Source organism: Miniopterus natalensis, chromosome 11 (assembly GCF_054644295.1).
Source record: "Miniopterus natalensis isolate mMinNat1 chromosome 11, mMinNat1.hap1, whole genome shotgun sequence".
Taxonomy (NCBI): domain Eukaryota; kingdom Metazoa; phylum Chordata; class Mammalia; order Chiroptera; family Miniopteridae; genus Miniopterus; species Miniopterus natalensis.
Window position 1 is genome coordinate 57,642,023 of NC_142091.1, and position 21,338 is coordinate 57,663,360.

The following is a 21,338-nucleotide window of genomic DNA, read 5'->3' on the forward strand; positions in this document are numbered from 1 at the left end:
AGGTTCTCTACAGCTGTGTTATCCCACAGTTCCAGCTTTCTAATTAGAAGGCTCTCTTCTTATCTGCCTTGTTAAGGAAATGTTTAAGAAAGCTATTAACTAACCACAGATCTTTGAAGCTGTCCTCACATCCTACTCAGCCCCCTCCTCTCTGTGCCTGGATAGAGTCGTGTTTTGATTAAAAATCCAAGGATTTTTTCATGTGCAGCCCAGATAATCCAAGGTCAGACTTCAGAAGCTGTTGTGTAACTGCCGGTTGAAAATCAATAGTACATGTCCTATATTCAGGGACATTTACAAATAAGCACAAATCACCAAAGATGACATCTGGTCCTTTGATTTTATAAGATAAATGTCAAAGGGTTGTATTTTTCTCAATGTCATCTTATAAAGGCAAGATGTTCCATGGGGTAGGCTTTGGACCCAAGGATGAGTAAGGTCATTATTGCTGAATTCCAGGATTCTCCATGGACCTCTAGGTGTCACTATAGAGGCTGTGTTTTCTTTGCCCTTGAGCAACCAATCAATGCCCAACACCGGTTCTTTTTTTAGTTATGACTGCTGTATCAGCTCTAATATTACTGATACTCTCATCACCCAAATTAGTTTCCAGGATCTACTGCCAGGTTAGGAACTTCAAATTAGAGACTGTGCCATCCCACTGTAGTATTTAAAGATGGCTGAATAATAATAATAATAATGATACCTGTACTATTTATTTAATCTGTGTCATGTTTGGGGAGAAAAGGTCTATAGGCATTATTAGCTCTATAAGTATGGCACCTTTATATGATAGGGGCTATTATTAACATCTTTATTTTATATATGGAAAAACTGAGGCCTGGAGAAGATGAATGATTTCCCCAAATTCACATAGATAATATTGCAGGCCTTCCTGATCCCAAGGCCTATACTCTCAATGCCTCATTGTTGAGATATTAATTCCCATTGAGAATCAGCCTGCCTGAAAGATACATTGAATAAAATCTGGCTTAGAAATTCTGACAGAATGGCCAAGCTCATCCTCCACCCATTACTGAAGAAATTTTCTTTTTAGGCTGAGTTTCAATGGTGTTCCCTGCCTTAGGGCTAGAGGAAGTAGCTAGGAGCGTTTTCATGCTTGCTACCTGTTTATCTTTATAGAAGGCCAATTAAACATGGAATGAGGAATCTGTGTGTCTCCAGCAGTGATCTTGGCCAGACTCTTGACTTGGGATGGAGTGAACTGTAGGAAGCCAAGCATTAGACAGAGATTAGTTGACAACCTGGCTGAAACATTGCTTTTCACCAATCAAATCCCAGCAGCAAAAAAAAGCACTTTAACTCTACTCTTTTATTTTTTTCTTGTGCAGAGGCCATGCTAAATCTTCTCTGTATTTTTCCAATTTTAGTATATGTGCTGCTGAAGCAAGCACCATCTCTATTTTTTAAATTTGGTTCAAATTAATTAACTTGTAATACTCTAGGACCAGGAAAGGAGCTAATAATTCCCAACTCATATGGAAAATTTAATTTTATTCAGCCTCTTAACTTTTTCTCCTAACCCCTCACCTCCCTATCTCATACATATAAACATACACCACACTTTCAACACAAATGATAACCCCGGAGGGTAAGGGGAGTTTAAGTATGAATATATATTCATATATATAATGATGATTTTTATAGCATATGCAATTCCAATTATCATTCAAAATGGATGATTTGATAAAGGATGACTGTATAGTTATATACAATGTCAGACTTAGAGGCATGAAAATTGGCTGTGTTAAATTTTATCTTGTAGAATCTTCGAGAAAATAATTTATATCAGCTTCAATTTATCTACCTGTAATAAGACAATAATTTCAGATTCACTGTTGTGATATGATTAAGTGAAATCATAAGTCAGAAAACTTTTCTAATGCTAAGCATCAATTGAACAAGGCATTGTCAAGAAAACCATAATGTGATGAAAATTATTGAGGTAATGGTTAAGATCGTCAGCTCTAGGGACTCTGTAATCTATAGCAGTGAATTCAAGTGTCAGGTTTGCTACCTTTTAGCTGTGTAAGCTCTGTAAAGCCTCCAAAACTTGAACATAAGCTGCCTCATTTGTAAAAAGAGAATGATAATAATAATATCTATCTTACAGAGTCGGTTTGTCAGGTTTAAATCATATAATAAATATTAAGCTGTTAACACAGTGTCTGGCAAGCAATACGTACTTAATAAATGATCAGTCAGGGTCCCATGGGAAAATACATGGCTTACACAATTTATAGTAATTTGAGGGGCATCCAATAAAAGGACAGTTTGCACAGATGTGCAGAAGACACTGGAAAACCACAGAGAAAGTGCAGGGCTGTTACCATCACTCTGTGGGAAGGGGTGAAGCCATGGAGTTATCTGGCCCGCAGAAGAGAGCAAGGAGAAAGCTGCCTTAGAAGTGAGGACTTTGACAGAGGGACCCCCTAGCCCAAGGGGCTCTTGCACAGAACTCACTCTTTTCCCTTCATATTCTTCAGTCTTTGTTTGGAAAAGTCTGTCTAGGTGTCAATAGCAATGCAGCTATTTTCTTTAAGTGAAATGCATGTTGCAGGAAGGCTGCACGTCTTTAAAGAAGGTACAGACTCTATGGCATGCCTCGCTGACTGTCCTTCCTGGATAGTTGATCAGCTAGTCATGGGTTAATCTACAGCATTTCTGAGAATTCTCTTTTTTTTCTTTTTAGCTGAATTTACTGGGGTGACATGGGTTAATAAAATTGTATAAGTTTCAGGAATACAATTCTCTAATACATCATCTGTATGTTGTACTGTGTGGTCATCACCCCAAGTCAAGTCTCCTTCCATCACCATTTACTCCTCCTTCACCCTCCTCTTCCTCCCCACCCCCTTTCCCTCTTGTAATCACCATGCTGTTGTCTGTGTCTCAGGGGTTTTTTTGTTGTTTAATCCCTTCACCGTTTTCACCAACCCCCGACCCCGTTCCCTTCTGACAGCTAAGAATTCTTATATAGACAAAAATCACAGTGGACATTACCAGAACTCCATATATTAGTATATTAACAATTTGAAAAAGGTACTGAGTCTGGAGATACAGTAGATGAAAACCTGGGGAAATGTCCATTGAGGTAGCGTCAATAATGAAATTCATTCTATTCAGGTACAGATGAGGCTTGGTGAGCCAGATCGCTCAGCTCTTCAAAAGGAGTCTAAAATGGCCAACAGCTTTCATCAGTCTCAACCTGGGTCCCATCTGCCAACAAGAAAGACAAGGCAAATTGGACTTCCAAGCTTTAAGCGCTGGGTTAGCAAATCCCCTATTGGTTCTTGGCTCTCTAAAATAATTGAATGTGTGATTTTATTAAGCAGACATTAAAGACAGGGGAAGTAAAAGACTCCATGGAATGCTGTTTACAAAGAACCATTTAATTTAAACAAAACAGAATGCTCTGCTTTTTGTAGTAAAGCATCAAATTGTTTGTGGTTACCCAGAGAAAATTTCAGAGTCGTGGAAGTTACGACCTCCTTCAACATGGAGTAAAGCACAATGTGTCCTCTCGGGATGTCCCAGTCTTTGATGACCAAGCGCAGGCAGTCTTCCAGGCCCCTGGCGCTGATGGGGCCCTATCTGTGGGGATCACAATGGGACTGCTGCTGCTCCTTGGATTGTAGAGTGACACTCCCATTACCATTTTCCCACAAGGAAAAACCATTAGTCCACAGGACACAGTTCCCCTCGCTCTAATCTACCTAGAAATTATTGGGTTGAACTATATCTTTATTAATTGCAACATGTGTGAACAAGCTTTATGTTTTTCTTCTTAATCAAAGGCAAATTACAAGATAATAAATGTTCTCTCTGCCAGAAACCATATTTAACCTGTCTGCCACAAACTAAATGCATTTTACTAGTGTGGAGCCCTTGACAAATGTATTTTGTGTTTCAGAGTTCTTCAAGAAGTACAGGTTCTATATTCTTGCTTTCAATTCAGGATATGGCAAACTACGTATACCTTTAAGGGGATGGATAGCAAATACTTTAGGTTTTGCAGGCTATCAGGTCTATGTCATAAGTGTTCACTCTGCCATAGTAGTGGCATTTAAATTGGAAGCAGACTTACCTGGGTTTGACATTTAGTTCTGCCATTAGGTGACCCAGGGTAAGATACATAACATCTCTAAGCCTTAGATTTATGACTAAGTCTCTAAGTAATTCATCTGCAAAATGGCATAACAAGGTCTTTCTCAAAGGCTTGCTGAGAAGGCTATTGGGTCCCTTATTGCATTAGCAATATGACATTTCTCTCCTAAGCCTGCATTTTGTCCCAGAGGTCCAGAGACGAGCCAGAGTATGTGGCAAGGCTACTGCTAGAAGGAGATGTCTGCGATATGGACCCTGAGTATGAAATAGTTCTACACAACCCTAAAGAGTGCAACTGCCCACATAGTCTCCCCTTGTTCTTATTTCCATTTTCAGAGAGAGCTTCCTAGGGTCTGAGGTTCTTATCCAGCAAGGGTGCTGTCGGGCCCTGCAGAACTCAAGTACAATTACCCAAACCAAGTGACCATTTTTATTGAGCACTGTGACAAAGATAATTTATCAGTCATGGGGAGCTAGGCTGTGCTGTGCCAACAAATTAACCTTGAAATCTTAGCGAGGTAATGCAACAATGATCTATTTTTTGCTCTTATAAACACTCACACAAGGCAGCTTCTACACAAGCCCCTAGATGCTTTGGTCCACAAGTGATATACATTACTTAGACTTATAACCCATTGCCCAGGACTAGTCATAGTCATATGGCCTCTCCTCATTGCAAATATGTTGGGGAAGTCGGGGAGGGACAAGACTTGGAAATTCAATCAGCCCAAAGTGTTTCTGCCAGAGATGTGCTTGCTGACTACCAGTGCAGTGGAAAAACACCTTTATCCAATTCCAAATCATTTAATACCCTTGTTGTCTTTAAATTCCATTGGAAGACTACATCATACGATGAAATGCTATTGAACAACTTGTTATTGCAAACATGAATTGCCTTAGGCTTGGCTGAATTTGCCTGGGCTCTCACCCTTTGCCAAATTAATACTTGAGGGATGACATGTCTGTGCTGTGCCATGAGGCAGACCTAAGACCAATGGATGTTACTAGGAGATAGGCTTTGTCTTTATATTAGCAGAGAAAGTCTACTTTGGGCCTAATCTGCATTTTCACTTACAGTAGAGAAATAATGAAGAAAGCTCTGGATTGCAGGATAGAATTTCAGTCCATTCTTGTTTCCTAGACAAAGGACAAGAGGATCTCATCTGGATGATCAGGATCCTCAAAGATAGGGCTAAGGGAAGAGAGTTTGTCTTCCACTCTGCTCTGATATACAGTGAGGCAGGTGAATCGCAGGCAGTTATTTGAGGACACTGTTAGAGAAAAACACCCAAGTCATATTCTAGGCAAGAGAGCCAGAAGACAGTTCAAGAGTCAGGATAAGATCAAGGTCAGATAGGAGAATCTGAACAAATTGTTCTCATGGGCTAGCACACCCAGAATTTTTATTTCTTCTAACTGTATGTATAGATTAAGACCATTTACAGGGGCCAGGAATTAATGAACATACTATAAACTTTTTACTAAAAGACCTTTGGCTGAAAAAGAAGAGATGAATATTTATCCAACTCCTGTGAATAAGTTAAGGGGCCTGGAGAAGGAAGGGTAGCCAACTCAGGCTGGGGAGACTGAGGACCATCTGCCTGTCCTGATACACAGTTTTGATATAGATTTCCAAACAAACGCCTGTTACCTTCACCGGAAGACCTCCCGGGGAACATGTACAATAAGCTCCTACAGAGACTTCTAAAGCAGAAAGAACACAGTATCTCTTGTAGAGTAAAGGATGATTATGGGGAAAGGAAACACTTTTATTGGCACAGAAAGAATGGTGGCTCTCAAAGGAACCATAGTGAAAAAGAAGGCAGCAGCAATATTAAGGTGCAGCCTTTCTTCTAAAACTAGTCCCACCAGTCTGAGTCAGAGTCAATTGCAGTGATGTCGGTGACTTTGCAGAAAAGTGAGAAAGGATTGAGCGAAGGATTGCTGCTGGGATTGGAAACGCAAATCTAAGCTGAGCTCGAGTTGTATGTCAGTGAGAAAGAGTTAATTTCTCCCATCCATCCATCCATCCATCCATCCATCCATCCATCCATCCATCCATCCATCCATCCAACCATCCATCTCATGCCCGGCACATACAGAAAAGCAGGAGCAAAGAGGGGTGGCTGAGTGCAATGGAGTGAGTCACCTCAAAGAGCAGCGAGACTACTGTTAACGGAAACACTTAATCTGGGCCAAGTGCCCAGGATACTGTAGAAAACTTCCCGCTTTGACAGAGAAAGGGAGGGAGGCACGTAAGGTCCCTTCTAGCACCTGTCAAAGTGTGAATGAGGAGCCTGGTTCCCTTATGAGGTTGAGTTATGTCAGATCCCATCTGTGCACCCTCTTATTGCTCAGAGCTTTGTAGACCCACGGTGGTTTTGAGAATCAGAGAGAGAACGTGGGGAAGGGCGAGGCAAGCAGAGAGTAACGACCAGCACTCTGCCCAGCACGTTCCGCCGTAGCTTTCTCCCGCTTTCGGGCCCTGCCATCAGAGGCAGCCATCCTGTCACATCGCTGCTCCCAGCCTACAGCTGGCAGTGCTGCTTTTACTGACAGCCTAAACCTGGGTATTGATGCCAAGCAGGGCTTGAGGTTAGTTCACGAAGCTGCATTTTCTGTTTATCTCTGTAAACTGTAATGGGCAGAGGCGAGCTTGCGAGTCCCAGTGCATCTCCCTCTGCACTCTCTCTCTGGCCCCTGGCCCCATTCCCACTCTTGTTTCAGAAGCACAAGATCCAAGTCCCCACCCCAGCCTGGCGGCTCATCTACCATGGCCACAAACACAAGGAGCTGCAGGTGATGATTTCCCTCTGGCCGGGGGCCCAACGGCACAACCACCTGCCCCTTGCGCAGTTGCGAAGCTCGGGCCTGCTCCGCAGCTTCCACTGGACAGCGGCATCTCCTTCCAGGGTTCCCGCAATGAGGCCCGGGCCCATTTGGATGCAGGGCCGCCTGCTCCTGCCAACATGAGTTTCCTTCTGTTCTCGATCAATAAGTCACAGGCCTATTTGGCCTTTCCCCAGCCATGAAAGATGAACAGCTTGAAGTGAGAGAAAAAAAAGGGGTCAAACTAGACCCTCGCCTTTGCTTAGCATTCCTCTCCCACATATGCCCAGGCACCACTGTGCCCGGGCAAGAGGGTAGGTGAAAGAAGGTAAAACATGTGAGGGAAGGAGGAGTGAAAAGACAGAAGAAAGAGACAGGGAAAGGAAAGGAGCAAAGGGGACGCCGTATGTGCTGGAAGATCTAAAAAATCTGTTTTTCTGTTCTGAAAATGTGCTCACACAGTCTTACTCTTCCCACTGGCTGGAACCAGAAACCACAGTCTAATCCCTTTACTGACCTCCACTGGCCCTCCCACTCCCCTCTAGTCAGACCCAGCTTCCCAAGCCATGCCCCTGGTGCATTTCCTTAGGCTCCTAGGTGCCCAAATTTGGGAGACAACAATTAACCAACTACTTTTACTGGACAAAATAATAGCTATTCGCTTACTGACTGTTCCCCATGATTCAGACTTGATTCCAAGGGCTCTATAAGTAAATATTATTGCCTCTAATTGTCATTGCCTCCCTGTAAGTTACTGTCAGCTCAATTGTATGATGCAGAAACTGAGGCTAAGTCACTAGGCACACAGCGAGGAAGAAGTCATAATTCAACCCGGGCAACGTGGAGCTGGAACTCCGCTCCTAACTCCCTCCCTCAACACTGCCTCCCACGACAGGTGCTTAGCACAGACTCAGAAAGCAGTGTCTTCTCAAGCTATAGAATCCTCCAACGAGAGAAAAGAACTTTCTCAGAATCTGTGGGGATGGCAGGGATGCACCTACTCTTTTCTTCCCCAAGGGTGTGCTCTGGATCAGTGTGGAACAGAAGTTTGGTTAAATCCTAGGACTTTTGAGCTGAAAGTTCCAAGCATCCAAACTCTACTTACAAATGAAAACACTAAGGCCCTCAAACTTGAGTGGACTCGGAAGATTACTTTACTGGGTATAACTAGTACCAAAGCTTCTAGATCAAAGAATTTCCAAACTGGAAGACATCTGATAATCCATCCAGCCTCTGCCACTCGTTTCTACCTGCCTCTCTTTTACACATGCGGGTACTAAGAAACAGAAGTAACTGGTCTAACTTTGAATCACAGTATCTACTTTCTACAAAATGTGGAGGCAGCTGAAATTGTGGCCAATTTCAGAGAAATACTGAGGTCTACTGTAGAACATATGGTGTCCAGAATGAGCAGACCAAATGAAGCATATTGAGTATAGTGCCTGGATATCAACGGTATTCAATAAAGAGATATTGAATGGATGAATAATGTGTGATTGAAGGAATAGAAATTTAAATGTAGAAGCAGAAACAACTGGTTGATCCATGTGGTTCCAAATAAGCCATCTTAAAACCTGTAAAAACAAACAAACAAACAAAACACAAACCCTAGCATCTTCCCTATTAAGAAAGCCTTTTCAGCGGAATAAAGTAAGTAGGACACTTTGACACTGAAATAAAAGTACGAGTGGGATCTAAACTTTCTATTTGATCTGTAGATTCATCAACCCATTTTAACCTATCAATTTAAAACAGGAAACAGGCTTCAGTCACCCCAGTGACCTTGAGACAAGGTCCAGGGTCCTGAGATGTCCTCACTGTTTATGGATTACTCTGCTTGTTTAACATTCATCCCCAAACACCTGGCATTGTCAGCTATCATTGTATTTAGTATGCAAAACTTTAAGGAACACTAGCTCACACTGCAATGTAGTGATTAGTTAGGAGCTTGGGCTCTAGCTTTGTCAGGGTCAGACAGTTCTTGTTTCAATTGTGTCTCCATCACTTAACTATAAGGTCCTCACCTTACTGAATCTCCCTGAACTCTATTCAGAGCTCATCTGTATAATGGATAGACTTAATAGCTATCACTAAATTGCAACAGGTTCTTGGTGCAGAAGATGAAATACAATAGTATTTTGCAGAGATTTCATTTTTACTTTCTAAGAAGTGGTCTCTTCCAAGAAGTTGTTCATATACTCCAGACCTGGCCCAAGCAACTCCTCTCCTGACCACTAATGGACAATGATAGGATGACCTCAGCTCCCTTCTTAGTTCTATTTTTATAAAACAAATGTCTCCTCTGGCTGGCATTTAGATATTTAACCCCCAGGCATTAACTATTAAGTTGGAGTCGGAATCAAGCCTGCTCTTCAGCGTTAAAAGACAATTTCAGGCTAGAGTGAAGACAAATTGCTTGAGAAAAGAGGTTTGATTTTATTTCTGCATATATTCACTGTCCCCATGGTCAGTGAACAGTGTCTCATTCAAAATGCAATTTGGGGAATTAGGGTGCTTCTGAATGAGACAAAGAGCATAGATAAAATCTCTACAGAGTGAGTGGCATTTGTCTACTTTTTAACAGGTTGGATGCATCACTGCAAATAGAAGAGTCCTGCTCAGGGGTCTCTTCTGAAGGGAATCCTAGAAGGAGAGCAAAATGGGAAAAGAAAGTAGGAATCCTCTCTCTAAAGATGCCAGCTGGCACTGGTGAGCCCCGCCTCTGGCAGCTTCCAGGAAGGAGGAGAGTATGGCTGGAGGCAGAAGGCAGAGAAGAACTCTGTTCCCTTTTTTAACTAATAAGACAAGAAACTAAATGATGCAGTTGCTCTCAGAGATGCTACATTAGACCATTAACCAAAAGACGTCCCAGGTCACATGGAGTGCCCCTTTCTCTGAATTTATAAGAATTAAATATTTAACTTCAGACTCTTGTGTTTGAAGCTGCTCCTAAAACTCAGTTCTAGCATTTCATCCTCAGGAGGGTCAATTAAAGAAAGATCACTCGTGATTTTTCATGTCTCATCTTTCACGGTACAGAAAGGCAGCCCACCTGCACTGGGGAACAAAAATTGATGAGCCAACTCACTTCTGGCAGAAGCTAGGAAGGCTTAGAAAGTGGAATTCAGAAAGGAGACAAGAAAGGGGCATTTAAGCAGCTACTCTGCAGCTGGCTTTCCATACAGCTCCTCATTTAGAGCTCACCACAACCCCCTGACGCGGGCAAATTAAATCCATTTGAAATATGGGAGAGCTGAGGCTCAAACAGGTTAAATAGCTTACCCAGGGTCATAGACCTACTAAGTGGGGAAGTCAGGTTAGAATTTCTAGCCTGGGTAACAACCTTAAGTTAGGACTTCAACTCCATGGTTAATGCCTCGGGGTAAAAAACCTTAACGGTCAGCTAGAGCATGAAAGGAAGAGTAGGCGGTGCAAAAATGAAACTGGGAAAATAAAAGACAAGGTCATTAGGTCATTGTTGACTTGCATCTTTTGCTCCTGCCTAACTGTCCTCTTTCCTAAGCAGAAGTGGCTGTTAGTCAAATGGACCAAGATAGGGTTTCTTCTTTACAAGGCCTTTAGCTTGTTGCTAAACGATTGCAGCTGGAGAGAAGTTTCTCCCTTCTTTATATACACAAATGGATGCATGCACACAGATACGTGCGTATCAAAGTAGGGTGATCAGAATGTATTCCCCCTCCTCCCCCTTCTCCTCCATCCCCCCCTCTCCTCAAAGTCAAGTGTATCATCATTCCAGGACAAGTCTTAATTCCAGGACAAGAGATAAGAAATTTCCTTAACCGTCAATTTTGGCACATGTCTTCCTGTCTCTGAAACAGGCAGTTCTAAGATTCGGAGGGAAACAGACTCTTCCAAATTTTTCTCTCTCAAGCAGCACCAGGCAAAGAAGACTTCTGAGGACCCTGATAAATGTATATCATCTCCTCCCTCCCTCCCTCCCTCCCTTCCTCCCTTCCTCCCTTCCTCCCTTCCTCCCTCCCTCCCTTCCTTCCTTCCTTCCTCCCTCCCTCCCTCCCTCGCTCCCTCCCTCCCTCCCTCCCTTCCTCCCTTCCTCCCTCCCTCCCTCCCTCCCTCCCCTCCCTTCCTCCCTCCCTCCCTCCCTCACTCCTTCCCTTCCTTCCTTCCTTCCTTCCTTCCTTCCTTCCTTCCTTCCTTCCTTCCTTCCTTCCTTCCTTCCTTCCTTCCTTCCTTCCTTCCTTCCTTCCTTCCTTCCTTCTTTCCTTCCCCCAGAAAATGTTTCCTGATTGCCTACGATGTGGTCAACACTGGACAAGGCCCTGGGGATGAAACGCTCATTAAAGTCGCATGTACCTGGCAAAGAGAGCTTTGCAACTGGTGGAGGAGACAGGCATCAATCAAGTGATGCCACAAATCACTGCGAGGTGGCCACTGTGGCAGGCGTGCTGAAGGAGAGGCTCCAAGGGCTTTGAGGGATGCGGTCAGGGAGGGCAAAGGCAGCTTCCTGAAGAAGGGACACGAGGCTTGAAGTCTAAAGAATAAACAGGAACCAACTCTTCAAAGTAGGTAAGGGACATATTCCAGGCAGCTAGGACAGCACGTGCAATGGTCCTGTGGTGAGGGGGCACAGCGAGCTGGAGGAAACGAACCGATGCCGGTGTGGATGAAGAACAGACAGGGAGGGGAAGTTTGTTGTAAGACGAGGCTAAAGACATGCACAGGACTATAAAGGGACACGTAGGTTACTGCAGGAAGTTTTCATGAAAGCCTCAGAAGGGTTCTCAGTAGGAAATGATAAGTAAGAGATGAGATGATCAGGTTTGTGTTTTTAAAACTTCATTTCCGCTTAGATGTGAAGAATTGATTCTCTGTTGCCAGAGAATGAAGCCTGTGCATGTGGGGGTAGGGGCACAAATAAGCTGTCCTGCCCTTCATGTGCCCTGAATCTCGGTTCTCAGTTCACTTGATTGATCGTCCCACTCATCAGCATGCATCCTGTGGTGACAGTTCTCTCTGTCATCCCTCGATCCCCGCACTGGACATTTTCCTGCTTCCTTCAGTCCTCTGTCCGCTGCTAACACGGGCAGCACGTAGCATGTTTTGTACTAATGCTTGGTGACTCCGGGGCATTTCTGCAGAGTACAGACGAAGTAAAAACTAGCTGCTGGCCATTAGGCTTTAGTCTCTTAGAGTCCCCTGCATAATTTCTACCAGGATTATTCTGTCTTCCTTTGCCTTCAGTCCCATATCACCGTTATCTTGCCACAGGATTTTTTTTTTTTAATATCAATCAAGATCTTTCTCCTCCACTGTCTCCAAGTCCCAGGACCCTCCCCACCCACACCCCAAGCTCCTGTCTACCCCTCACTAGCCGTCAAAGGCAGGCTCAAAAGTCCTGCTTCCGTTTATCTAACTTTCTTATTAGGGCAGCGGAGAACGGGACAAGAGATGGAAGACTTTGCCTTCCAGAGAAGTTTTATGCAAAGCAAAAAGGCAAATCTCTGCCCTGGCCTGTGTGGCTCAGTGGTTTGAGCGTGGGCCCTGTGCACCAAAGGGTTGCGGGTTCAATTCCCAGTCAAGGGCACATACCTGGGTTGTGGATTTGCTCCCCCAGCCCCTGGTCCAGGATGTTTCTCTCTCTCTCTCTCTCTCTCTCTCTTTTCTCCCTCCCTTCCACTTTCTCTGAAAGCAATGGAAAAATATATCCTCTCATGAAGATTAACCAAAGAAAAACAAAAAAACAAAAACAAAAAAATCTTTGACTAAAAGGAATTCTTTCCTACTTAGCTAAAGAGTTTAAAGTCCAGTAGTCTTTTAAAGCTGTGATTAGTTCTTTCCTTTTCATGCATAAGAGTCATTTGCTTCTGTTTGGCTCAGCTGACTCTGTGATTATGTCATATCAACACCCAAATGCAAGACGTATGTGGGATGTTTAATAAAAAATGACTGTAGCAGATCAAAACCAGACGATAAGAAATCAACTAGTTATCCCAAAACTCAGAAAAGAGGAGATAGCAAACCTGTCTTTAGAAGCAAGTAGATCAAATAGATCTGTGTATGCATTTGGAGATGGAAAAAAACCCAATTTGCTGCAGCTCCCAAAAGACACTGCAAAGTGACAGCATAAACAGCGATCGAGGCAGAAGGAAAGGTGGGGAAGAGGGAAAGAGAAAATGCGAAGGCTGCCGAGATGAGCAGAGCAACCTGCCCACGTGTGTGCCATTCCTCTCATAAGCTACCTTCGTCGATGGGCTTAGTTATCTGAACGAATGGGATGAAGCTATTTTCAGACCAATTATTGTTTCTAATCACCAATTCCCTCACAGCAAAGGGGACAGCAGAGAGGCCAGGCTTTGCCAGGCTTCACCATTTCAGTTAAATGTTTACACATTCAAACTGCTTCTTGGGCCTCTAAAATATAAGGGTTCATGGCAATAGCGAGTTTCGGTTGCTGTAGGTGGGTCCTTCAGGGGGAGAATCTCTCTCTCTGCACTGCCTGCCAGCAAAGAGCTATATCCTTTTATTCAGACTGTGTGTGTGTGTGTGTGTGTGTGTGTGTGTATGTGTCTGTATGGAGGGGGGGCAATTTAATTTCTGAAGTTAAAAACTAGGCCCTAGCATTAGAAAGCCTAGGCTCAACTACTGGTACCATCCTCTCCAAACCTCAGTTTGCTATCTTGTAAAATGGGGACAATAGTACTTTCTTCCTCGTAGGGCTGGTTGTTGTAATAATTAAATAAGAAAAAACATTAAAACACTCAGAATCATGGCTATTATATAATCAGCCTCAAAAGTATCAATTATTGTGATATTATTAATTCTTATTATGAGTTAATAGGTGAAGTGATTTAGTGAAAGCGCAGTAACTACTCCAGATTTGTTTGTCTTCATGTGAGTCCCCTCAATAGGAGACCGAGACAAGGATTTTTAATGGAAGGGATAGAGATGACCTTCGGGGAAACAAGACAATAACAGGAGGAGGGAAGGCTGCCAATGAAAGTTAAGTCAGCCATCACACTGCGCGATTGAAGCTAAATCATTCAAGGAATCCCCCCCAAATGCTTGCATATCACTTGAAAGTTGAGAGAACTGGTGCATTTATACACACAGTTGCTTCACTAACTGGTTGATGGTGCTGAGTCCCCAGCATTTTTAGCCAACAGTCAATAGGCAGAGCAGCCTCATGGAAAGGAGCCTTAAGCAAAGAGATGCATATGCTGGAAGCTGGGTGATGTCCAGCGGACCACTGAATGAACATCTGAAATTAATAGTAACTTAGGGACTTGAAGACAATAGCTTTCAGGACACAGCTCTGAACTATGGTGGGTGACTTCTTTGTAACCTTAAGATTTTAGTGGCTTTGAAATGACCACATCAGATGTGTTTCAGCCAACCTGTCACTTTGCAGATATGTTGACCCAAAAGGGAATTATATCATTTTTTCAAAAGCGGTATGGGACAAAACATTGAATTTAAATGCCATTACAATATAGCAAAATAGAAATAATTTGGGGGGCAGAACGTATGGATTTGGGTCTTTGCTATGTTGTTTACTAGTTTATGAATTTTCAGCCTTGTGCTATCTCTTTGAGCCTCTCTTCCCACTCATTAAATTGGAAATAATATTTGCCATTCATGGCTGTCAAATGCTTTACAGCTGTAAGGTATTCTTACAATCATGTCCAGACAACTAAAGTTGACCTCTTTAAATAACAAAGTTCACTTTTGGGGGCCATTCTTGGTAGAAATGTTTGCAAAATACACATCCCAATAAAATGTATTTCACAAAAATGATTGAATTCTTTCTCAGATCTCTTACACCTCAACAGCCATGCTCTCCAGGCTAATACGATATGTCACACTATTTGCTTTCATTCTTCCTGCTCCCTCATGGTATGTTTGTCCCTTTTTATTGCTAATAGTTTCTATGGCAACTAAATAACTAAGCTCATTAAGTCAGTAACCCAAGGTAACACCTATTACTAACCAAATAAGCTCCAGCTAGCTCAAGGGTATGCACCAATGGAAATTAACTTTGCAATAGCTATTTTCCTTGTTGCTCAGAGAAAATTTTTACTTAATTTCAGATTCTCTGCTATGTTTGGATAGTTAAAGATACCAATAATCTGACCAATTTATAAAAAGTAGTGGTATACTCTATACATTGACCGTAGCATTAAAGAAGATATTTTTCTATAAATACCTCATTCATTCATTCAACATCTCATTCATTCATTCATTTATTCATCAAATATTGCTCTCCAATGGTATGCTGAAAATATAATAAGGAATCAGAAATTCACCTCACCATAAAGAAAAATATAGTTTAGAAATGCAAATAATGTAAAACAGATCAGAATTTTATTATATTCTATATTAACCATTATGATTTATTAAAATCTATATCATAAGGCAGTTTCAGATAAAGTACTTTGGAGTTTAGAGTTAAAGGGGGGAAAAATACTTCTAGTTTGGGAGATCAAGAATGACTTTGGGCAGAGGACCTGAATACACATTTTTTCAAAGAAGACATGTAGATGATCAACAGACACATGAAAAGATGTTCAACATCACAGATTATCAGGGAAATGTAAATCAAAATCACGATGAGATATCACCTCACACCTGTCAGATGGCTGTTATTAAAAGGCAACAAATAACAAGTGCTGGTGATGATGTGGAGGAAAGGGGACCCATGTGCACCGTTGGTGGAAACACAGATTGGTGCAGCCACAATGGAGAAACAGTATGGTGGTCCCCAAAAACTAAAAATAGGCCCACCATAACCCAGCAATTTTACTTCTTCTGGGTACTTATCCGAAGAAAACAGAAACACTAATTGAAAAGATACATGCATTCCTATGTTCACTGCAGCATTGTTTGTAATAGCCAAGATACAGAAGCAACCTAGGTGTCCATTGATAAATTAATGAGTAAGGAAAATGGGATATATATATATATGTATATATATATATATATAATCTCAGTAATATATATAAAGAGAACAAAATATTGTCATTTGCAACATCATGAATGGAACTAGAGGGTATTATGCTAAGTGAGATAAGTGAGAGAAAGACAAAAACTGTATGATTTCACTTATATGTGAAATATAAAAAAGAAAATAAATGAACAAACAAAACCAAACAGAAACAAACTCATAGAAACAGAGAACAAGCTGATGGTTGCCAGAGGAAAGGGGGTTGGGGGACATGAGTGAAAAAGGTGAAGGGGATTAAGAAGTACCAACTTACAGTTACAAAATAAATAGGACATGGAGATGTAATGAACAGCATAAGGAATACAGTCACTATCATCATAATAACTTTGTATGAGGACAGATGGTTACTAGACTTACCATGGTGATCACTGCATAAGGTACATAAATGGTGAATCACTATGCTGGACACCTGAAACTAATATAATATTATATGTCATCTATAATTTAACTAAAAAAGAACAACAAAGACTAAGAAAGCAATCAAAAAGAATGAGTTAATAAAGAATTGAGACATTAAATGAGTCTTCAAGAATGGGTAGAATATAGATTTGTGAAAGGTAGAGGGAAAGGCTCTCACAGGCTTAGAATAAAAAACATAAACAAAGGCAGAAAGGCAGCTCCTTATGAGATACAGAACATGGAATAGTAAGTGGGCAGTTTGACTTGAGATAGATACATAAAGAAAGTCATAGGAAATAATTTTCCTAAAGTAGATGTGTCCTGAAGGTAGAAGGCATTGAACGCCCACCTAATAGGTGTGGGCAATGATAGCCATGAGTGATCGTGAACAGGTGTGGGTAGTGTAGGGTCATGACGTTACTTGGGGTATTATTGTATTAGGTAGAGCAGGAATGGACTGGAGTAGAGGAGACCAATAAATAAGTGCTAAGGAGAGAGGAAGAAAGTGATGAGAGAAAATTACTGTCCACTGGAAGAAAAAACATAAATAATGTCTCCTAAGGAAAAGACAGGAAGGATGAGGGACAGTCTTGGGACCTTGACAGGAGCAGAGAGAAACTCTGGATCACTCAGCTCCACAAATCATTTCCTTCCCTTGGAAATGAGGTTATCTATTGTGAACCTGTTCTGCTTTCCCCTTGTCTGTCATCAAAACATTTATGTCAAAATAATGCTCCTTAGTCATCTCTCATTTTAAAGAATAAGTATGAATCATAATTTCTATTTTTACAGCAAGAAAAAGGAGGTATGAGGAGTTCTGAAATTCACTTATTAAAAGTTCAAGTAAAGGCTAATATAATAATCCAGGGTATTAATGAAGAAAGTAAATCTAAGCAGAATAAAATCAACAATAACAAAAACAACCCATGAGCTTATTCAAGTTATAATAAGGTACTTGGCAAATAATAGGCACCAGATAAATGCATTATAGATAAATTAATACATGAATCAATTATGTGGTAAATGAATTAATGAAAAGACATGAATTCTTGTATTGATGGACGAATGAGCTGTTGAAGCAAAGTTCTAGATGTGACAGCAATGTTTCCTCAATTATTTATATTCATATTTTTCAAAAATTTTATATGCATAGCAATCCTCAAACCATTCAAGTCAAGTCCAACCTTCTTCAATAAAGTCACACCTTCCATGATGCTGGGAGTTACAGATACACTGGCAAATTGTTGAGACTGATAATTAACAGTAAGGTACATTTTTACTTTCCTCTCAATTCCACAATGTATATAGATACCTGACCTATTTGTTTATGATTATCTTTAAAATTATTAAAAGCTTTGATAAAAAAATTTAAGCTGCAAAAATGAGAAAGTAAAAATGAAATATTGGACTAATGTCAGAGAGTGTAGGCTCTGGTCCTAAATTTAAAGCTAACTACACCTTTGCAGCTGGCTTGACGTGGGATAAAATCCTATCCCTGCTACTGAATAGCTTTGTGACTTTGGGCAAGTCTATAATCTCTGTGAGTCTCCGACTTACTCATCTCAGAAGTGGGGAGATAATAATAAATACGTTTCATGATTGCCACCAAGTTGAATGTAAAATGGAGCTAATACCACCTACTTGGAATGGCTACTGTAAAGATGATAATACTGCATAAAAAGTGCTCGTCGGAGCTAGAGCCTGGTAGGTCTCCAGTGAAATTTAGCAGCAAGTGTGACCACCTAATATCCCTTGGCATCACTTTTCTTTATCAGTACACAAGACCTGCCCATCACTCAGGGTCACCCCCTTCTGTCATTCTCTCTCTCACTCATTTTTCCTTTTTCTCTTCATTCATAAATGCTTGCTCTCTGCATACACTGGGGTGAGCACATGGCAGAGATGAACAAGGTGTAATCCTGGCATTCACAGCGCATCGCCCCACAGAGAAGATAAATGGGCACGTGGTACAACAGAAATTGTTTAGGGCTGCAAGAGAGCTGTGCAGCAGATACTATGGGAGCACGAGCAAGGCGGAAAACGCTCCTGCCAAAAAGAGAGAAGAGGAAGCTGAGACTGTTCCAAAGAAAAAATAATCTTTGCATTGACTTTAGAGATTAAAGAAGAGATCACAAGGCAAAGAAGTAATATCATTAAAAATTGCTACCATTTACGGAGCCCTTTAAATATGCCAGGCATGTGGGAAACTCAATTCAAGTGGCAACTAGGGCTGCTGTGGTGTCCCCATGTGAACCATCTTGATAAATCATCTATGAAAACAGCATAATTTCTTTACTTCTCTATGCATTTCCTAAGGCCTTGCCTTCATTAACATAATGTTTTAAAATTAGAGCTATGTTTAATATTTATATATATATGCTATTTTTAGCTCCTTTTTCTAAATTTTAGTGCCTTCTATTTTATTTTATTTTTTAAATTACATTCCCCTTTTAAACTATGCTAAATACACAGGTCATATGTTGTTTCTTGCCTTTGTCTTTGGTTTTCGAGGAAGGGGGAATGCCTTCTCTGTGCCAGGTACATCCAACGCTAATTTAGCTCATGTCTTCCACTTCATTAAGATTGAAATTAGATTGGTTTCCTTGGTGTATTCCTTGGAGGGAATTAAAATTTCAGGGGAGTTCACATTCTCAAGTTCCCTTTAGGTTCTCATTTCTTCAGTCTGCTGTGTGTCGGTTCCCAGGCCCGAGTCTGGCCTCTGACTCACCTAACGTCTCCGCACCTACTGTCCTTCCCAGGAAGATGCGAGGGTCGTGGTGAGGGTCTCACAGAGCAAAGAGCAAAGGACTCACCCAGGTCTCAAGGCATTCACCAGAACACAGGGTCTTTTAAATACTGTAGCTTACTGGCCTTCAGAGGCAACTGTTCATAACACTTTCCCCTTTCTATTGTAATTTGAGTGGCTGAAGGAGGCTTCCAATTTCCCACCTTATTAATGCATTTTTGGACAAATGTTTACTAGGGCCCTACCCTGTACCAGGTGTATTTCTTGGCACTGATGACACTTCGGGAACAAAGCATATTACCTACTCTGAGACTTAGGGTGTTTTGTTTTGTTTCATTGTACAGAAGGTAAGGTAGAAATCACTACCTTGAATTTTTGTTGTAAGGGTTAAATGAGACATGTAGATAAATAAAGCACACGATAAAGTGCCTGACACAGACTGACAAGAATAATTCCACCGCCAAAAACAACAATAACATTCAGGGGAAAGTTAGACTTAGAGAGAAACATGGGGAAAACCATTCCTTCCATTCTGCCAGTGGCGGTGGCAAGGTAGTTGTGATTAAGAGACAGAGAGTAAACATATAACTCCAAAAATATCATTATAGAATGTGTAAATACTAAGAAAACCAAGCATGGAGGAGTTGACAGGGGTGGGAGAGCTACTTGAGGACAGATGGTACATTGAAACGGTTAAGATGTAACCACAGAGAACTTCGTGGCATGCGTAACTACCGTGATAAAATTCAACAGGAAAGATTGTCCATAGAGGCAACCCTTCAGGCTTGACAGAGAGTGACACCCAAGTGCAGTTATAAAAAGATTTAACCTTTTATTTTTTTCTTTTGAAATAATTTTATTTTTGCTTTCTATGAAAAAGAATACTATTTGCTATAACAATGAGAGGTATAATTAGCATGATGAGTGAACCCTGACAGGCTCCAAGACATACACCGCATTTGAGTAGGGGTGCCTGCCATGCAGTCACAGTCTTGCAATCTAGGACACAAGGTGTCAGAAATCTACATGATGAAGATGCCAAAATGGCACCTACCAAGTGATAACCCCAAGGACAGGTTTTGCCCATCTCCTTCAACACCTTTTGGTACCAGTAGGAATGACAATAACAACGAACCCTCTGTTCTTCCTAGAAGTGATTTCCTTCTGGTCCATTCACATGTACTATAGAATCTGCAGGCTGGAGAGGACGGACAGCCTGGGACTTGCTCTGGTCCCATGCGTGCTTTTAGAATGAAATCTCTGCCCGCAGGTGGGAGTTAAGAGCAGAGCAGAGAGGCTGGTGGGTTGTTTGGCTGGATGAGAGACTTCTGTTGATATTCCATAGCCAGGATCTTCCTTCTTGGCAGTTGAAGGGATAGAGGTGAGGGAGTTAGAAGGATGTGCTGTTTCACTAGATAACTGAGGTGGTTGTAAAAATGTACCAGCATGCCTGTGGAAAGAGTCCTAACATATAAACAAGATAGCCCAACAGAAGGTTTTCTCCTTTGTGTCATGTGTTGAATAGGACCCTAACACTGCCCCCCCAATTCTTTCATCACTTGGCTTCTCCCTCTTGATTTCTGTATCCCATTTCTCACCTCCACAGGCTCCCTTAGAAACCACTCTAACGTCTATTATGTCCTCAGACAAGGAATGTAAGGAGCCAAATTCAGTAACTTAAATGACTTACCAGTAAGTCTCGTTCACTTTCCTTCCACTGTGAACTAGTGTTCTAGCCCCAGGAAATAAACTTCTCTCCTATTTTTGGCTAAAGATCCTATTCCTATGATAGGCTTCAAAGCCACAAAATGCAACTAATGAATTTGTGGATCTGGCTAAAGTTTCGGGGCAGAATGTTAAATATGTCAATTGGCTTTTATTTTTAAGCTGACCATTATAAATTATGTTACTAAAATAATGAACTAAAAATGGAATTCTCCCTTATGCAAACGGAATTTAAAAGAAATATAAAGGAGCCAAGACTTTCTGGGTTGGAGAAGAAAACTATTTCACATTTCTGTTCTCTCCATGAGGTAATATCTTCTCAAAGTAAGAAATGACCTCAGGGTAGAGATCAAAACAAGGATGTGGTTCTAAGATGCTTTGTTAAGACCTCAGAAAGGTTTAAGGTGGTAGCTACCAAACACTTGGAATCTTAAAGATGTGGTTGCATAGCAGCCATATATGCAGCTCAAGGTAGAGAAATGTGTCACACAAAGAATTATGGCCATTGTTTTGGGGACAAAAAGTTAACTT

At 41.4% G+C, this 21,338-nt stretch overlaps 1 non-coding gene across 1 annotated transcript; it reads right to left on the reverse strand.

Annotated features, from left to right (window-relative positions):
* Nucleotides 1–1,306: 1,306 nt before the first annotated feature.
* Nucleotides 1,307–1,415, reverse strand: LOC148092034 (U6 spliceosomal RNA). The gene has a single exon (XR_015715362.1). It is a non-coding gene; the product is annotated as a U6 spliceosomal RNA (small nuclear RNA).
* Nucleotides 1,416–21,338: the final 19,923 nt, after the last annotated feature.